The following is a 16,880-nucleotide window of genomic DNA, read 5'->3' as shown; positions in this document are numbered from 1 at the left end:
TCATTCAGGAAAGATAATAGCAGTAACACAAAAATTAACCCTGGAATTTTCTTTGGGCAGAATAATCAATAATTTTAAATTAAACTCTTATTGTAAAAGGATGTTGAAATTTGTGAAAGATGTTACTAAAAATAAAATGGCTTTTATGTGGTAACAAACCATTATAAGTTACCTTTTTCCATTTTTGCCAGAAGCTCTTGTAAAAGGATATAACAAATGCCATTGTATAAATTTGTCAAATAATTAATATGACTGTCTTGTGAAAAAAAGGTGTTGTACAGTAGCTTAGTTTAAACAAAATTAGATTTTGCAATCAGTAATTATGTCTATATATAACATTCTTCAAAATATCAAGAAACAATGTTTAGTAAGTGCATTTTGAGTAACAATATGAGAGTCAGTCCAATCCTTATAGAAAGCTGATGTTCTGTATATATGCAAATTACAAAGCAGTGTATATCCGTTTACAGCAGATCAAACATTACAGGGAAATCCATTTGGAATAGACTGTAGATGTGCCAAGCCAGGAAGCACTGATCGGCACGCACTGCACAGTGGGATGTGTCTGCCGTTCCACCCATTAATGCTGCACCATGGGATGTTATAGTCAGAGGATGTTCCATATCAGCCTTAGTCAGCAAAGAAGGTGCATTTTGTAGCATGGTCTGCAGTCGTGGCCACTTCTGCAGGAGACAAGTTTAGTGCACTCTGCAGGATCCTTGGAGCAGGGCTTAAAATGTCACAGCCTGTAAGTGGAGAGCAGTGTGTCCACTTGTTGTTTTGAAATGCACACAGCTGAATTGAGACCTGGCAAACTCTCTGGACAGACTTGCAATTTCAACATAGCCTAAACTGGAAGATGTTCAGACCTCAGTTGTACAAAGACTCTTACATATGCTCAGGCATATCATATACAGACAAACTCCACCAAAATGGAAGACTAGATTCTATGTGGTTTATAGCACTTTTAGCTACACCTGGAACCACCTATACAACAAAGTCAGTCTGTAGGATCCATTAAAAAATAAGTACCCAAATATGAATATGGTGGTGAACTAACCTTCAGAAATAAAAATGTTTGTAAAAGAAGTAAAAAAGCAGTTTTAAGGAAGAAAAAAATCCCCAACAAACAAAACAACAAAACTAAACACTGGTGGTGCATTTTACTGTGCTACTGCTTGACTATCACCTTTTCATCTCACCTATATTACATTTCTGAAGACACAGTCCCCTGATTACTCTTTAACTAATTTTTGTGGCTTGTGTAACCTGAGGCTTGCTTTTACAATTGATGATGGCTTGGCTTTGCGAATGAAGATTTCGGAAGGGCTTTACCCACGCTTACTACAATTAGACTCAGTGCAAATATACCACTTCCTGAAGACCTGAAAATATATGGACTTAGAGAAATGTAATGGAAAGAATGGAGCTTCAATTGTGGTGTTAATGGACAGAGTTTTCTAAAGAATTCAGCCCCTGTATATTCAGAAAAATTATTTACTAAATTTTCTTCAGGAATTGTCATAGATAAGCATGCACATTTAAATTAATATAAACCTGTACAGATTCTGAACCTTTGAGAAAAAAAAATCTGACTCCCGACTTTTGTCAAACAGGAGTTCTCTGGCCTTGAACTTTGTTGCTTTGCAAGAAAAACAGGAGGCACAATCAATATGCACCATTATTCAGAAAGCCATAATACACATTGAGCCAATTGAGCCCTGCAATGTCATAACACAAATTGAGCCAAAGAGCCCCAAGCCTTGAAGAAAAAGTGCCATAACAAATAACCTATTTTTCCCACAGGACGAAGCAGTAGTCAGAAAGTGGAAATAAGAATCTTGTAAATGTAGAACAGGAAAGCAGTGAAACAGTGGGAGACCAATTAATTTTAGAAGGCAACTGATGACATTTTAGGAATAATTAGAAAGAAAATTATGAGAAGGGCAGAAGAAAATTGAAAAAGAGAAAACAAAAAGAGCAAATATATTAAATTAAAAGCAAACTGAAGCAGGAAAAAAAATATGGTGAAAACATGCTTTTAAATGATGCTAAGGCCTTTTTCCTCCCAAATTATGTAGGATAAGGAGATAAAAAACACACCACTATCAGCTTATGGATTCTTGAATAAGAAAAAAGAAAAAAAGCAAAACCCCCCACAGATAAAGCCATACATAATGCTTTCCAATGAAAGTGAGTGAAGTACTGAGAAGAAACAAAAAATACTGAAGAAACTTTAATTAACTTTATAGCTTCATGTTTGCATGACGCAAGCATAACCCATGAACTGTAAAGCCACTTAGCATTTGGAGTGACAGGAGCAAGCAGTGCAGAGGAAGTGTCTGTATATGTGTGTATGTGCCTGGGGGGCAGAGAGGCAAATCAGAAAGTATCAGAGTTCTCACACCTCATCACGTTTGTTTTTTTTTTCTCATGCAAAAGTCATTTTTTCCCCCAACACCCAGAAAGAGGTATCATCTGAGGATTTTGGATTTCAATTAACTCCTTTACTTACAGATATTTTCTTCATAGGTCTAAAGTGCTGGTCTGTAACCTATTCTAATAGCTATGACAACGTGGCAATATCCAAGAGTCCCTCAATAAATGCACAAACCCATCACACTTCTACTGAGATATGCTGAAGGATGCTGATGGAAGTGCTCTGAGAGTGGGAGGTAGTATGGATGAGTCTTCACTCTCAGGCTTACTACAGCACTACCCACCATTTTTTTTATGCCAGTGGAAAGAAACAAAAGGCTTCAGGAAGTTTCTAAGCTTTTAATAAGCAGGTTTTCATTGATCTTTCCAACAGTGAACAAGCCACAAATTTATAACAATGTTATGAAAAAATACAGAATAGAGATGTGTCTTATTCAAGGGTTAGGGCGTGATGTTTATCTCTGCACTCCTGTTGCAGTAGCCTTAATTTTATGTCACAAGCTTGTGAATGTTCATCTCATTTATCCCCCTTTCTAATCAATACCCTCTGTCTAGTCATATCCAAATAGTTCTTCTCTGATTTTTTTTCCCATTTGGAAACATCACTTGTCCTATTTCTTGCCCTATTACATGCTGTGCGTGTGTTGCCTTCTTATTGTCTCATTTCTTCGTCTGAGAAGCAGTGTCCTTTAGGCACGGAACTGAATACTTTCTCACTGAATGCATAATAAATTCTAACGAAGATATGGATGACAGCACTATGGGGAAACAGGTCCAAACAGAGAACTTAAAGGAAATTCAATTACAAGTTCAGCTACTGAGTGCTTCGCATGAATATCACAATGGAGATGACAACATCTTTTGTGAATGTTTGTAAATGCTCCCTATCAATCAAGCCTCTTCCCCTCATCTTCCAGACCTGTGGTTGACTTAAGAAGACTCTCTGACATTAGCAGAGAGGCTTATTTAGCTAGAGATAATTGTTTTAACTTTCATAATAGAATGTCTGTTCACAAGCCCTGGAAGCAGATAAAGTGCTCACACTCCATTCACAGAGAGAATGGGATTCAGAGATGGGGTGAGGAGGAAGAGTAAATAGCATTCTTCAGTCCCTAACTCACAGTGAAGCAGAGAATGAGGTTGTTTGCTAAGGGTCCAAGGTAGTCTTAACTTGTAACATATGGACAACTAAATCCCACCCTTTAGAAGATTCTTTCTCTGTAAAAAGTCAGGAAGTCAGGAAGAGAGTTCTGTTTGGTTGTTTTGGTTTTTTTTTTTTTGGTATTGAGTTGAGGTTTTTTGTTTGTTTGTTTTTTCCCTGCCCACCTTTATTCACTTGTGGACAGATAATTTTCTTTTCTCACACATGAAATTTTGGCCACCTATGGAACTACTTAGTAGATGACACAAATGTATGATTGCTAGTTTTAGCTTTCTCCTGAAGCATCAAGCAGGGTTTTCAAACAGAAACCAAAATCTGGGCTTATATTAAGCATCTTGCCTCCACTGGAAGAACATCAGACAACGCTGGTATCTCTCTCCTTCTTTCCACCCTACTTTCTGTCTGTAGATGGCACTTTTTCTGTGACGTCTACAGTGGTGAGTTTGGTTCATTAAAATGTTCCAGGGACCAGTTGTGTTGTTTTTGTAAGACTCTAGGTTTGTGTAGACACTAGGTGTGCAATGTGTATTACAAATAACTTCAGAGAATAAATGCAGTAATTTACAGCAAGAAGTGAGGGCTTGTTCAACCTTTCAATGAGCCAGAGACAGGCTTAGTGGACAAGCTCCCTCTGTAAGATGAAATGATCAGGCATGTGCTTTGCACAGTGGTGATGGCAGGGGTCAAACATGGTTGGTCTTTCAAAGTACCTGGGGAATTGAGCCCTGCTGTCAAGGTGCAGAAGAAGGAGGAGGATCATGTTGTTTTGCAGTAAACCCCTGTCATGTGTCTCCCTAGAGAAACATTGTCTGTTCCAATGTGATATATCTAGTTCCTGGGTGCATTTCCTGCTCTTCCTAAGGGAACACCACCAAGTTCATCAGGAGCCCAGCACATCACCAGGGAGCTCAGGAAACAGCTGGATGGGACAAGCAGAGAACAGTGTCCAACGAAGGAGGGCCTGTACGGAGCTGACCATAAAGGGGGTGCAGACTGCAGCCATCCAAAGGTGAGAGTGGGATGATACTTGGGGTTGGAGCTTTGTGCCCCCATGCTCTGTCCCATGAAAGGACACCCAAAGAGAGTACAGGAATGCAACAGGATGGAGGGAAGATGACCCCCTTCCTAAAGAAGTCTTCTCACTGTTAGTGCCTGCTAATCAAGGGTGGGCCATCTGCAGGGATAAGTATGAGTTGAAAGGTGCTGCAGTTCCCAGGGGATGCGAGTTGGAGGAAGGGCCAGTCATTCCTTATCATAAAAGTCCCTGCACAGAATCCTGGTCAAAGCAACCACACGTATTAAAAATCACAGTATTTTAGTTATATCTAAATTATTTTTTTCTTATACTCCCAAAGGATGGAGTCTGTCTTTCCTGTGGTCTCACCTTTCTTAGTCAATGATCTGAATTCAAGCCAGCGTTCATGTTGGCAACCCATGTTGGCAATCACCCTAAGATTCTTTCACACTTTTTCTTTTTTTCTTACTCTGCTGTCTGTTTGTCCCTCTTTCTCTAACAAAACTCCCAAAATGTGCCATTCAGATAATTTTGGATGCCTTCCACATCCTGAATTTTCAAGGGCTCTGCAGTGTATCAAAGGCTTCACAACTGTAGGAAAACTGAAAGTGCTCTGCCATCCAGCATCTTCCAGCTCATACTCATGAGTCCAGAAATAAAAGCGCTGAATTCCAAGTCACTTGATGCACACATTGAAATAAATTTTGGCACTCAACTAGCTGTTAGATATGTCTGTAAATGAAATTAATCTATAGCTAAAAATGTAATTTAATAAACTTAAATAAATTGAACCAAAATTAAATTGAACTAAAATTAAAACAAAAGAGCATTAAAGAAAAGGCATTTTTTTTTCTCTATTTCCTTCATTAAAATGAAGCCTTTACCTTTCTACTGCAGTATTTTCAGACAATACTTTGTTCTGTCAAACTTGACTGGAATATGGACCTTTATATTAACAGAATGTTTCTCTTTATGTTAATGGAGAGAAAAAAAAATGAAGATTTACCTGCAAGTTGAGACAACAGATGACACAGCTGTTAGATTTAAAGGACCTAACTTTGATTTGCTTGTGCAACAGCAATTTACAAAATTATCAGAAGGTAGCTAATGATGTAGAATGTGTTCATTTTCATGAACCTTTGTGTGGCAGTTATTTCAAGACTTTTTCGTCCCATTTCTCTGGACCCTTTAGAAAAACAGCTTGCTTTCTGGAGTCCCCAGTGTTTTTAAGACAATCTAGGCAAACAGTTTCTGAATTTCTCACTGTTCATATGAGGCAGTGTTTCCTGAAAGACCTCAGTCCTTATTGTTTTATGTTTGTGTTTGATAATTCACCCTCCTCATGCTTTGTATAAAGCTCCAGTTACTGCTGCTGATGTTTTCCTGCATTACTGTGTTTCAGACTGGTGCTAGGAAATAGTTTGCAATCAGGGCTTTCAAACAGTGATGTGAAAATTGCACGAGAGAAATCCTTTGGGAACAGTGACCCTCAGAAAAGGTTTGCCTCATCTGTTACCCAGAGTCAATGCAGATTCTCTATCCCCTTTTTCAGTTGCTGAATTTATAGTGACAGCTATGAATGCAAAGTCAGGCAGGCTATTCACAGCTGTGAAATGCTTTGACTACCTTGACTGAATGCCAGCTGAGAAAATATACACTATAAAAGCAAATATTTCTCTGTTAGCAAATTCTCTGTATCCAAACGGAGTGTTATGAAGCTAATCTTTGTCAAAAGACTATTCCAGCAAGAGACTGAAAGGCAGATTTAATGTGTCAACCCTCTGGCCAACAATGAGTATCTCAGGGACATTCTGATTTGCCATGGATCTTCCAAATTCTCAGTTTTCTTCTTTGCTCCATAAAAGTAAAAGTGCTTGCAGCATGATCACATCCTACTTGATATCCTTAAGGGAAGGGCATTATAGAAATTTTTAACTATTTTTCTAGAGAGCTAAAGCTGCAGGGCTCAAATACATACGTATTTTAAATGTCAAGTTCTGCACCTAATATTTTGTTCATGCTCAAACTGTACTTGTCTAACATACTGTTGTATCCAAGTGCGCTAAACTATAGTATTATTATTGTAAAATCATAAAAGGGTAAGCCAGAGGGGGAAGGAGGAGTCAGGGATCTCTTCAAGAAAAGCTCATACTTGTAGCAAAAAATTATTTGGCACACTTTCTAATATAGTGGAGATTTTCAGTTTTCTTTAAGAATCTGTACTTATTTTAACCCACTTCTATGTAAACTAACATTAGCTTTGAAATGGTACTGAAAGCAAGTAATTTCACTGTAAGCATTTGGGACACAGAAAATCAGTGAGAAGACTTCTTTAGGAAGGGGGTCAGATTTTTTATCTTAGGAGAAAAACAGTTCTTGAGTTTTAGTGATAATAAAAAAACATGTACAGGGTTTTGAAAGGTAAACAGGGAAAAGTCTTTCATTAGGAATAAAAAATATTACTAAAATTATTAATCACTCCATTGCTGTAAGTTGAAAATCTTACATTTATAATGAAAACAGATATAGCATTGCACATCTTTCTTAACCTAGTCTAAAACTTTAAGTAGGCAGGACATTAAGGCACTATTTCTCATCACTGATTTTCATTTCTCAGGGCGAGGGGGGGGAAGAAATTTTTAAAAATTTTTTAAATCCAGTTCAGATTTTCTTGGGTTGGCCCATTGCTGTGTCTTCTGAAGACAGAAGTTATTTCATGTGCCAGTGATTCACCAAAATTGCAGAGATTTTTCTGTTATTGTAAGTACACAAACTATCAAAAAGCTTTCAGTCATGAAGTCAGACATAAGAATCTGTGTAGAAAAGTTGCAAAGAATCATCTTCAAATATGAACTACTTCACTGCAAGCTTTGGAAAGCTCTTAGTTTTTCTTCATTGAATATTTTTTATCTGTTTCAAGTAGTTGATTTCTGGGCACATGCATCTGGTTTTGTATTGGAATTCCTCACATTGCTGAGTGTGAAATGAGGCCTTCAGAAACAGAGGCCTGAATGCCTAGCTGCTCCTTTGATTACAGCTGCTAGTGCCACAGTTCCTCCAGCTGTAAATACCTCATTTGATGATACTTCTTACACTTTGTTTTAGGAACTTCTGCAGTGTCTATGAAAATACACTTTATTCAAATATTTCTTGCTGTGGGCTTAAAAGTTGAAAATTTCTTTTACTTTCTCCCATTGATCATGCTTATTTATACCAGTAACAACTAGGATTGACTACAGTTGGTGGATATAGGAAGGACAAAATGCTGCTGTATCTGTCCTTTCTGTTTAAACCTCACGTTACCAAACCTGCAGAAATATCTTCAGATATAAAGAAAATACAGGCTATGGAATTCAGTTTACCTGAATTCATCAAGTTGTGCTATGTGTCCGAATTTGAGGTGGTTATTTAGAATTCTAGAAACAGAGATGGGTATCTCTAGAAAAGAAGTCTTAACATCTAGCTGAGAATAGAAAGAATCACTCTCTGGCTGTTAGCACGTTTTTTTCATTGACTACATAGAAAGCCTAAGTGCAATCTTAGACAATATCTAACTTTTAAATGATAAAATTAGATTAAATTAATCCTACTCTGACAGACAATATTGAAATCGATAGTTTGATTGTCTTCTGGTTATATTCCCCCTCTCTCTCCATATTTCATTAATATAAATGAATATTGTTTGTGTTCTGTTGGGGTTTTTTTGAGTGATGTTGGTTTTTTTTGTTTTTCTTTTTTAATTTGAGAAATGCAGTATTTTCTGGACATCAATTATTTTTTAACCAGTATTTTTAAAAGTGACACATGGAAGAAAAAACAAAAACACTTGTGTACAGCAGTGATTTTTTGAATTTTGCAGCACCAGCTAAAACTAAGTGAATACTAATAACTACAATGCTAAGTAGAAATGCATCTGTTAAAAATGTATCAAATATGCAGTTAGGAATAGAATGTATAATTTATTTAATAATATTTTTTAAGCCGAGTGCAACCTTTGAAGAAGCAACTAGTATTTCATAATGCATAGTAGCATCTAACTAAAATATGTATCTTGGTTACACAACTATCATTTTTGGCTGAAATAAAATAAATTCTTTATTTTAGATTTGCTTCTACTCCAGGTTTCTCTGAAAACAGCACACAGCTATGTCAATAACAAATCAAGGTGCAGTTAAAAATGTATGTGCTTTCTTCATATCTACAGACTGAATACATCAGTAATTTTAAAAGTGCCCCCCAAATGTTTTTATTATCCCTGACTGTGAAGAAATTTTGCAGTAGATCTACTTATGGAAAGCTATTTACATTTATTGCTAGATTCAGGCACACCTAAAAGAGTGAAGAAACTGCAGTGCTGGATTTCCAGCTCTATATTTCATAACTCTCCAGTGCTCAGTTCTGTTAGGGACAGCTGTGAGTTTGGCAGAAGTAGTGAGGATGAAAACTTCATCTCACAAAAAGCCATGGCAAATATTCTGTAAATTTCACTGGATAAAGACTTCACCTGTGGTTTTCAATACACTGTGACTTGTGTTTTCAGTGGAAAGAAGTACCTATACCTCAGTGAAATTTTGTCCCAGCTGAGAAACTGCCCTAATTGGACCATATGATGCCTAGCTTTTCTAAAGGACAGTGCTTGCAAACTGTGACATCACTTTGTTGATTTTTATGACTCATAAATTGTAGTAGCTTACATCCAGAAAGAGTTCCTGGAAGAGTTTTCTGAAATGCTAATAGGCACTACTCATCTCAGTGGGAAAACTGAAAAGTGTTCTGCTCTGCTCCCCTGTGCACATGATCAGTATCTAAAGACATTAGTTTTGAGGTTTTCACTCACTGGCAACACAGAAATTAATTCTAAGGCAGTTACCTGCTAGGAGCATTTGTGAATAGATTCCAGTTCTACATTCAAGACTATTTAATGCAGTACATTAAATACATATTCAATGCTTATTTATATGAGAAAGCCAAACTCACATAGCAGAATTCTCAATGTAAAGCTTCTTTATTTTCTTACTTCCAATGGCAATGGTGGTGAAAAACTGACATGTCATGCAAAAATCGAGTAGAATAAAAAAGAAAGCTTCAGTGAAGAAGACAAAAACTGGATAACTGGATCAAAAATACATGCCTATTACAATCTATCAAAAATAAAAAAAAGTGAGAATAGGAATTTTTTATTTAAAAGATCTGAAAAATTGTCATGTTCTTATTTGGCTTGAAATGAGAATTCAAGCCAAACAATCATATTAAAATAAGCGATTTTCAAGTGGAATAACTTTCATTGAGTAAATATGTAATTTCACAACAAAGAAAACTGTGCAGGCAAGACTGACACACAGTGCTGACAAACACACAGTTTAAGCAAGTTGTATGAAAAATAGAGTAAAATGTCGTTTTTAATAGTGATACATAGGGAAAAATATTCAGAGGTAAACTGATTTTGGTTGTTGATGTTTTCCTTCCCACTTCAATAGGAACTGCAGAATAATTTTCTCACTGAATTTATCTCAACTGTGTCAAATTTAAACAAATTCAGTTATTATCTTCCATATTTTCCCATATCCTATCCAGTTAATGTGATAGTTTCCAAGTAATAACCAAACTGTCTGACCTCAAGTGATTTTGTTACTGTTTCTTATTCCATGAGCTACAGTAAGCATAATTAAAAAGAAGTCTGAAATAACAATAAATTGCACTTGCTTTGAGTGAAAGGCTAGATAATAAGGAAAAACTGGGAGGTTTCTTTGCTTCCAACAGTCTTCTATATGTTCTTTAAGCTGTGTAAGACAATTGCCATTTCTCTTACTGGAAAGACCATGAAATCATCTAAATCAACTGGATTCTCCCCCAGATCAGAAAAGATCCAAAGTGGAATGCTGAAGTCATAAACACACTATGTATTTATTTAGTTTATGAGAATTTCACAACTGGTTATCAGAAAATCAGTTTCGTTATCTAATTGGTTAGTTGTGTAAATAAACACATATTCACTCACAGCAGGAAAGGTAGGCATTGTTCACAGTGTTCTTTTATTATTCTTTCTTCAAATGAAAAGGAATGTTATTGCTATTGTATATGTTTCCACACATACATATTATTATTATTATTATTATTATTATTATTATTATTATTATTATCATTATTATATTTCTTATGTGGGAAGAACTTTATAAATCATAGAATCATAGAATAGTTAGGGTTGGAAAGGACCTTGAGATCATCTAGTTCCAACCCCCCTGCCAGGGGCAGGGACACCCCACACTAAACCATGTCACCCAAGGCCTCATCCAACCTGGACTTGAACACTGCCAGGGAAGGAGCATTCGCAACCTCCCTGGGCAACCCATTCCAGTGCCTCACCACCCTCTCAGTGAAGACTTTCTTCCTTATATCCAATCTAAACTTCCCCTGTTTAAGTTTGAACCCGTTACCCCTTGTCCTGTCACTACAGCCCCTAATGAATAGTCCCTCCCCAGCATCGTTATAGGCCTCCTTCAGATACTGGAAGGCTGCTATGAGGTCTCCACGCAGCCTTCTCTTCTCCAGGCTGAACAGCCCCAACTTTCTCAGCCTGTCTCCATACAGGAGGTGCTCCAGTCCCCTGATCCTCCTCGTGGCCCTCCTCTGGACTTGTTCCAACAGTTCCATGTCCTTTTTATGTTGAGGACAGCAGAACTGCACACAATACTCCAAGTGAGGTTTCACGAGAGCGGAGCAGAGGGGCAGGATCACCTCCTTTGATCTGCTGGTCACGCTCCTTTTGATGCAGCCCAGGATATGGTTGGCTTTCTGGGCTGCGAGCGCACATTGAGGCCGGCTCATGTTAATTTTTTCATCGACCAGCACCCCCAAGTCCTTCTCTGCGGGGCTGCTCTGAATCTCTTCTCTGCCCAACCTGTAGCTGTGCCTGGGATTGCTCCGATCCAGCTGTAGGACCTTGTACTTGGCATGGTTAAACTTCATCAGGTTGGCATCAGCCCACCTCACAAACATGTCGAGGTACCTCTGCATGCATCATTTCCCTCCAGTGTATCAACCGAACCACACAGCTTGGTGTCATCAGCAAACTTGCTGAGGGCGCACTCAATCCCACTGTCCATGTCACCGACAAAGATGTTGAACAAGATCGGTCCCAACTCCGATCCCTGAGGGACACCACTCGTTACCGGTCTCCAGCTGGACATTGAGCCATTGACCACAACTCTTTGCGTGTGGCCATCCAGTCAGTTCTTTATCCACCAAGTGGTCCACCCCTCAAATTGATGTCTCTCCAATTTAGAGACAAGGATGTCATGTGGGACAGTGTCAAACGCTTTGCACGAGTCCAGGTAGATGACGTCAACTGCTCTGCCCCTGTCCCTCAGTTCCATAGCCCCATCATAGAAGGCCACCAAATTGGTCAGGCAGGATTTCCCCTTAGTGAAGCCATGCTGGCTGTCACCAACCACCTCCTTGTTTTTCATGTGCCTTAGCATGTCTTCCAGGAGAATCTGCTCCAAGATTTTGCCAGGCACAGAGGTGAGACTGACTGGTCTGTAATTCCCTGAGTCATCCAAATGTTACAAAATTTTGAAATCTTCCATTTTGAGAGAGGAAAGGGTTTCTTCTGTAATGCCTCTATATAAAGCTCAGCTTTTGAAACTAGTTGTACATTGCCCCTAGTTTCAAACCAGTAGACTTCGGACTTTCATGTTTGTTCTGTGATTCTTATTCTGACACAGGAATTGACTTGTGTTTCATTTGAAGGGGTTCACAACCATGCAACTTCTGTTATGATGTGAGGGACAGAACATGTTATGTCTGGCAGTGTTAACTGGGAAGCTTGTAATCAGTCCCTCTTTCTGCACACACTCCATTATAGCACCTTTGCTAATTACTGATACTACTTTTTACACAGTACAAAAATGAAAACCAGTCTGTGATGTAATATCAACTTGGCTAATAAACAAAATGGAAATTACGTTAATAAGATCTGTCTGAAATTCCTGCTTCTTTATTGATAACATAAAGAAGATATTTCAAAGGCCAACATGGAACTTGTGCATGCACTTTGTGTTGCCTAAGCTTTGCTTTGGGGTTTAACCAGATTCTTATAAAAGCGTGGGCTAGAACATGCTAATCAGAGGGATGGACTGAGGAAAGAAAAAAAAAAGAAGGGCACAGAATGGAAAGATCTGATGAATAAGATGTGCCATCAACAACTAACAATAGAGCACAGTATCTAGAAAAGGGGAAATGAGTACAGTGAAAGTGACTTTTTAAAGAGAAAATATCATTAAAAAAATAAAAGGGTATTGGCAGTTAAAATCAGAGTTTCTGCCTGTCATGACATCTGCACTATACAACACACATTCCTATAATGTAAGGATTTGATAATGAACTAACTTTATTTTTGCCAGTTTACTTGCAGACCTGTGAGTTGCTGATACAGACTATCTGAAATTGAGGTGTTGCAGATGGCTGCATGCAGACAAAATGCAGGTGCCTTTGCACTGGGAAGTATACAATCTAAATAGCACCCTCTCAATAAAGAAAACATGGTTACACTTTCAGCAAAATTTGCACAAAAATTGTTCAACCTTCAGTATTCCTTGTGGGGCTTTTTCTTTTCAGGATTATGTGCTACTAGAACGGCGGGTATTTGATGTAATACAATCAAAGAGGCTGCAAAACTCTATATACTTTCTTGATATCCTAATAAGAAATACTTGCTGCTTGTTGAGATTCATATTTGCATGTCCCCTTAGCATGTGCTAAGCACAGATAGCTGACAGTTGTTTCGTCACCCAGGTATTTATCTTAATTTTTTTTCCTAGGCTTTTATTTACTCATTAAAATGATCCAAAGAATCAGTTGAGGGGGGAGAAATTCAGTTAAAATCAGTCTAACTTTGGACAAAGTAGACTCAGTTCTTTGTGAGACTCTGGGCATAAAGAGGTTGGGTAAATACAGTAATAAATTTTACAAAAAAAAAAACCAACTTCTTTCTCTAATACCGGGGGAGGCTTAGACAGCAGCTGCTGCTATAGCATTACATTTGCTTAAAATAATGTAAGTGACCTCTAGAGAGTTTACAACCACGTTGCACACCCTTAGAAAGTAAAAATACAAACTCTTGTACTTTTTTTACCACAGAATAATCTTTCTCTGTTGTTTGCCAGTATTTTAAATCTGATTTATCTGTAAACTTTCAGTGAAAAAGAAGTCTCAACCCTTACTCCATGTGCACATTCCTACTCCATCTTTGACAGTTAATCTGGGATTTATGAAACTGTTGAGTGAACTGGATTAGCAATAACAGCCAATCAAAACCTGTTTCTTTCATTCCATGGGTTAGTTTTCCATTGCATGATTTGAAATGGCCTCCATTGAATCAACTTATTCTTCTGTCGCATAAATGTTTAATGGAATGCAAAACAGAACATAATGTCATGTTCCTGGAACAACATAAGATCATTTCAGTGTCCTTATGCTGTTTGAACTGAACTGAATTGAATTAAATTAAAAGGACTCTCTCTCAGGACTAGAGGACCCTGTTCCACATGTTTATAAAAAAATTATTTGTTTCAGATTCTTCCAAGTGCACTTTTAAGTCACTCTATTGTGCCATATACTTTTGCCTTTCTAGTAGCAGATGATGACCAGGCAGTGACTGACTCCTGGCCATACAGCCTTCCTGTTTCTGAATTTCTGAAACAACATCTGCTATTTCCCATCATACCTTTTGGCACATCTGATAGGTGTGAGCTCAGAGAGTCTCTTAGTACATTTCTTATACTCCTGTTTTCAGGATTGCAGGCCAAAGTCCTCTCAAACTCAGTTAGCTTTCCATTGACCACAGTAAAGTTTTGATAGAAAAACTGCCACAGAATTTGCTCTGCAGCGTGTTTTCTCTGTCTAATAATGTTCTGGGTACACCTGAATGAAATTCTAAGGTTCATCTTAGTTTGGCATAAAATCACAATTCATAAGACAAAACTGTTGACTATCACAGAAATCTTCTGCAATTTAACTTTCAACAGATCATGTGCTCGTCATCTTTTTATTTATCTTTGGATTGAAAGAGCTAAAAATTTTGTTCTAGTGACTTTTTCCTATTCACATAGATTTTCTGATGTCTTTCACTTTTGAAAACAAAATCAACCCAAATCTAAACAGAAAAAGTTGAAGTCAAACAGAAAGTTATTTTTTTTTTCACTAATGTAAATTATTTTATTTTCTCAATTTGAAAATTAAACCCCAAACCATTTTCAGTTCCTTCTCTTTTTCTGAATTGATAGTAAACTGAGATTGCAATAAGTCACACAACTCGAGGCTTAAGTAATTTCTTGTGAAGCTTTTATATTCATTAGGAGACACTAGTTCCCTATTGCACATTAATCCCTCTCCTGTCATTTCTGTGAAAGAAAATCTCTCATCTTCAATCTTCCTACTACAGAATGATAATCTGTCTATCATCAGCCCTACATACCACATGCTATACATTTGCAAATGCATTTCTGAGCTAGCTGCAGCTGTAGTTAAGACATATGCATTCTGTCAGCAGAGGAAAGGCTTTATTATCTAAATATAGCCTTTTCAGTTGGAGCTTTTTTTTGACCTATTTTACTTTGAAGTTTTTTTTTCATTGTTAATATTAAAGTATAAAAGCTATATGAGTTTATTTAGTTCTAGATAAATTACTTAAAACTATAAATGATTTTGAGTGCTCACATACTTTAATAACTTGCAGCTTTAAAAATACTAAAATGAACCAGCAGATGTTGGCAGAATTACAGTAATATCTTTCTGCAGCTTGGCCATAAGTGAAGCAAAATTACCTACTTGATAGCAGACTTCAGTTTACCCAATCCAATAAATCTCATTAGGTGTTTTGGAGATATAAAAATCTGAATAACTACAAGTCAAGAGATTGGACATTAACAGAACAAGGGAGCTTGCAAACTATATGAGATGCAGGTGACAGAAGATGCACACAATATAAATCTGGGAACAAATCACAGAAAAAAGGATCACCAGATTTATTTGCATTAAAGTCAAGAGACAACAAGAATACCTGAAAAACTGTTGGAAGAAGAAAGGATAGGATATCTGATTGTAGTTTATTCATAACTGAGGAAAAATGGAGTGAGTTATTTGGTCTTTTTTTTTTTTTTTTATGCTTTTGTTTTGACAGATGGAGGGGGAGGCAGGAAAAAGGTTCATTGTTTATATAAGCATTTTTATCAGTATCTTGACATCGTACCCTCAACATTTTTATATTTTCCCCAGATACATGAAGTCTGCAATTAACACTTTCTATTACCATACCATGCATTTATTCAACCTAGAGAAATAAAAATTAATTTTTAGAGGCTGCCTACCTCTACTGGCCATTCTGTGAAATCCATCTATGTATATTTCCTTGTCTGGTAGGTATTCTGGAGTGTTTCAGAGTTGCAGTGTGTTTTTTAAACAGCACTGTTTAGATGCTGTATTTCTCTTCCCTCCCTGCCACTCTCCCCCCAAAAAAAAAAAAAAAAAAATCAGAAAAAATCTAGAGTGGGCAGAATTCTCTCAGAAATTCAACCTAAACAGCCATCCTACTTTTACATAGCATAGATAAATTTTAGCTTCAAGGTAGGTTACTCATTTAAATGAAATCTTTTCCCTCAACTGCCATTCTGTAATTCATGTTCCCCCCCCCCATCCACCTCTTTTTATCAGAAGATAAACATTTTTCTGAGAAATTCACATTTTTTAGATTTTGCTGACAAGCCAAACCTCCAAACCTATTGTAAAGATTAGATAGAGGGCCATATTATTCTCTCTGCTTCAACAAAAAAAGAATTTTAGTGAGATGGGTGAGGAAAAAAGCTTTTCTTTTTCCAATCACCTTAGCTATGGAACATTTTTTAAGGCAATCTAGTGCCAATATGAGAAGCAAGGGCTGAGTTGTGTGGTTTGGATTTTTAAAATAGGCAGAAATCTCCAGGACATAATCAGTGAATTTTTTTCATACAGAAAGGTCTGAACTACTGCCCTCTTCCTTCCTCTGTCTCACAACTGTATCTGTCTATGCCATTTCCCATTGCATAAATGGCTCTCTGAAATGGTCTTTTTGAGGACTTTAGATCAAGTTTATTTCTTGTGCAATATTCTCCTCAGTGGCAGTTCTTCAGCTGAAATATGGGTTTTACTGGGTGCTCTGTGTTTAGTAAGCATCTTTGTGGCACATTTTGCAAAAGTGGTTTACTGCCTGAGATGATTGCTGTAATCTGT

The sequence above is a fragment of the Psittacula echo genome (assembly GCF_963264785.1).
Source record: "Psittacula echo genome assembly, chromosome: 2".
Lineage (NCBI taxonomy): Eukaryota > Metazoa > Chordata > Aves > Psittaciformes > Psittacidae > Psittacula > Psittacula echo.
This window is presented reverse-complemented; position numbering follows the sequence as displayed.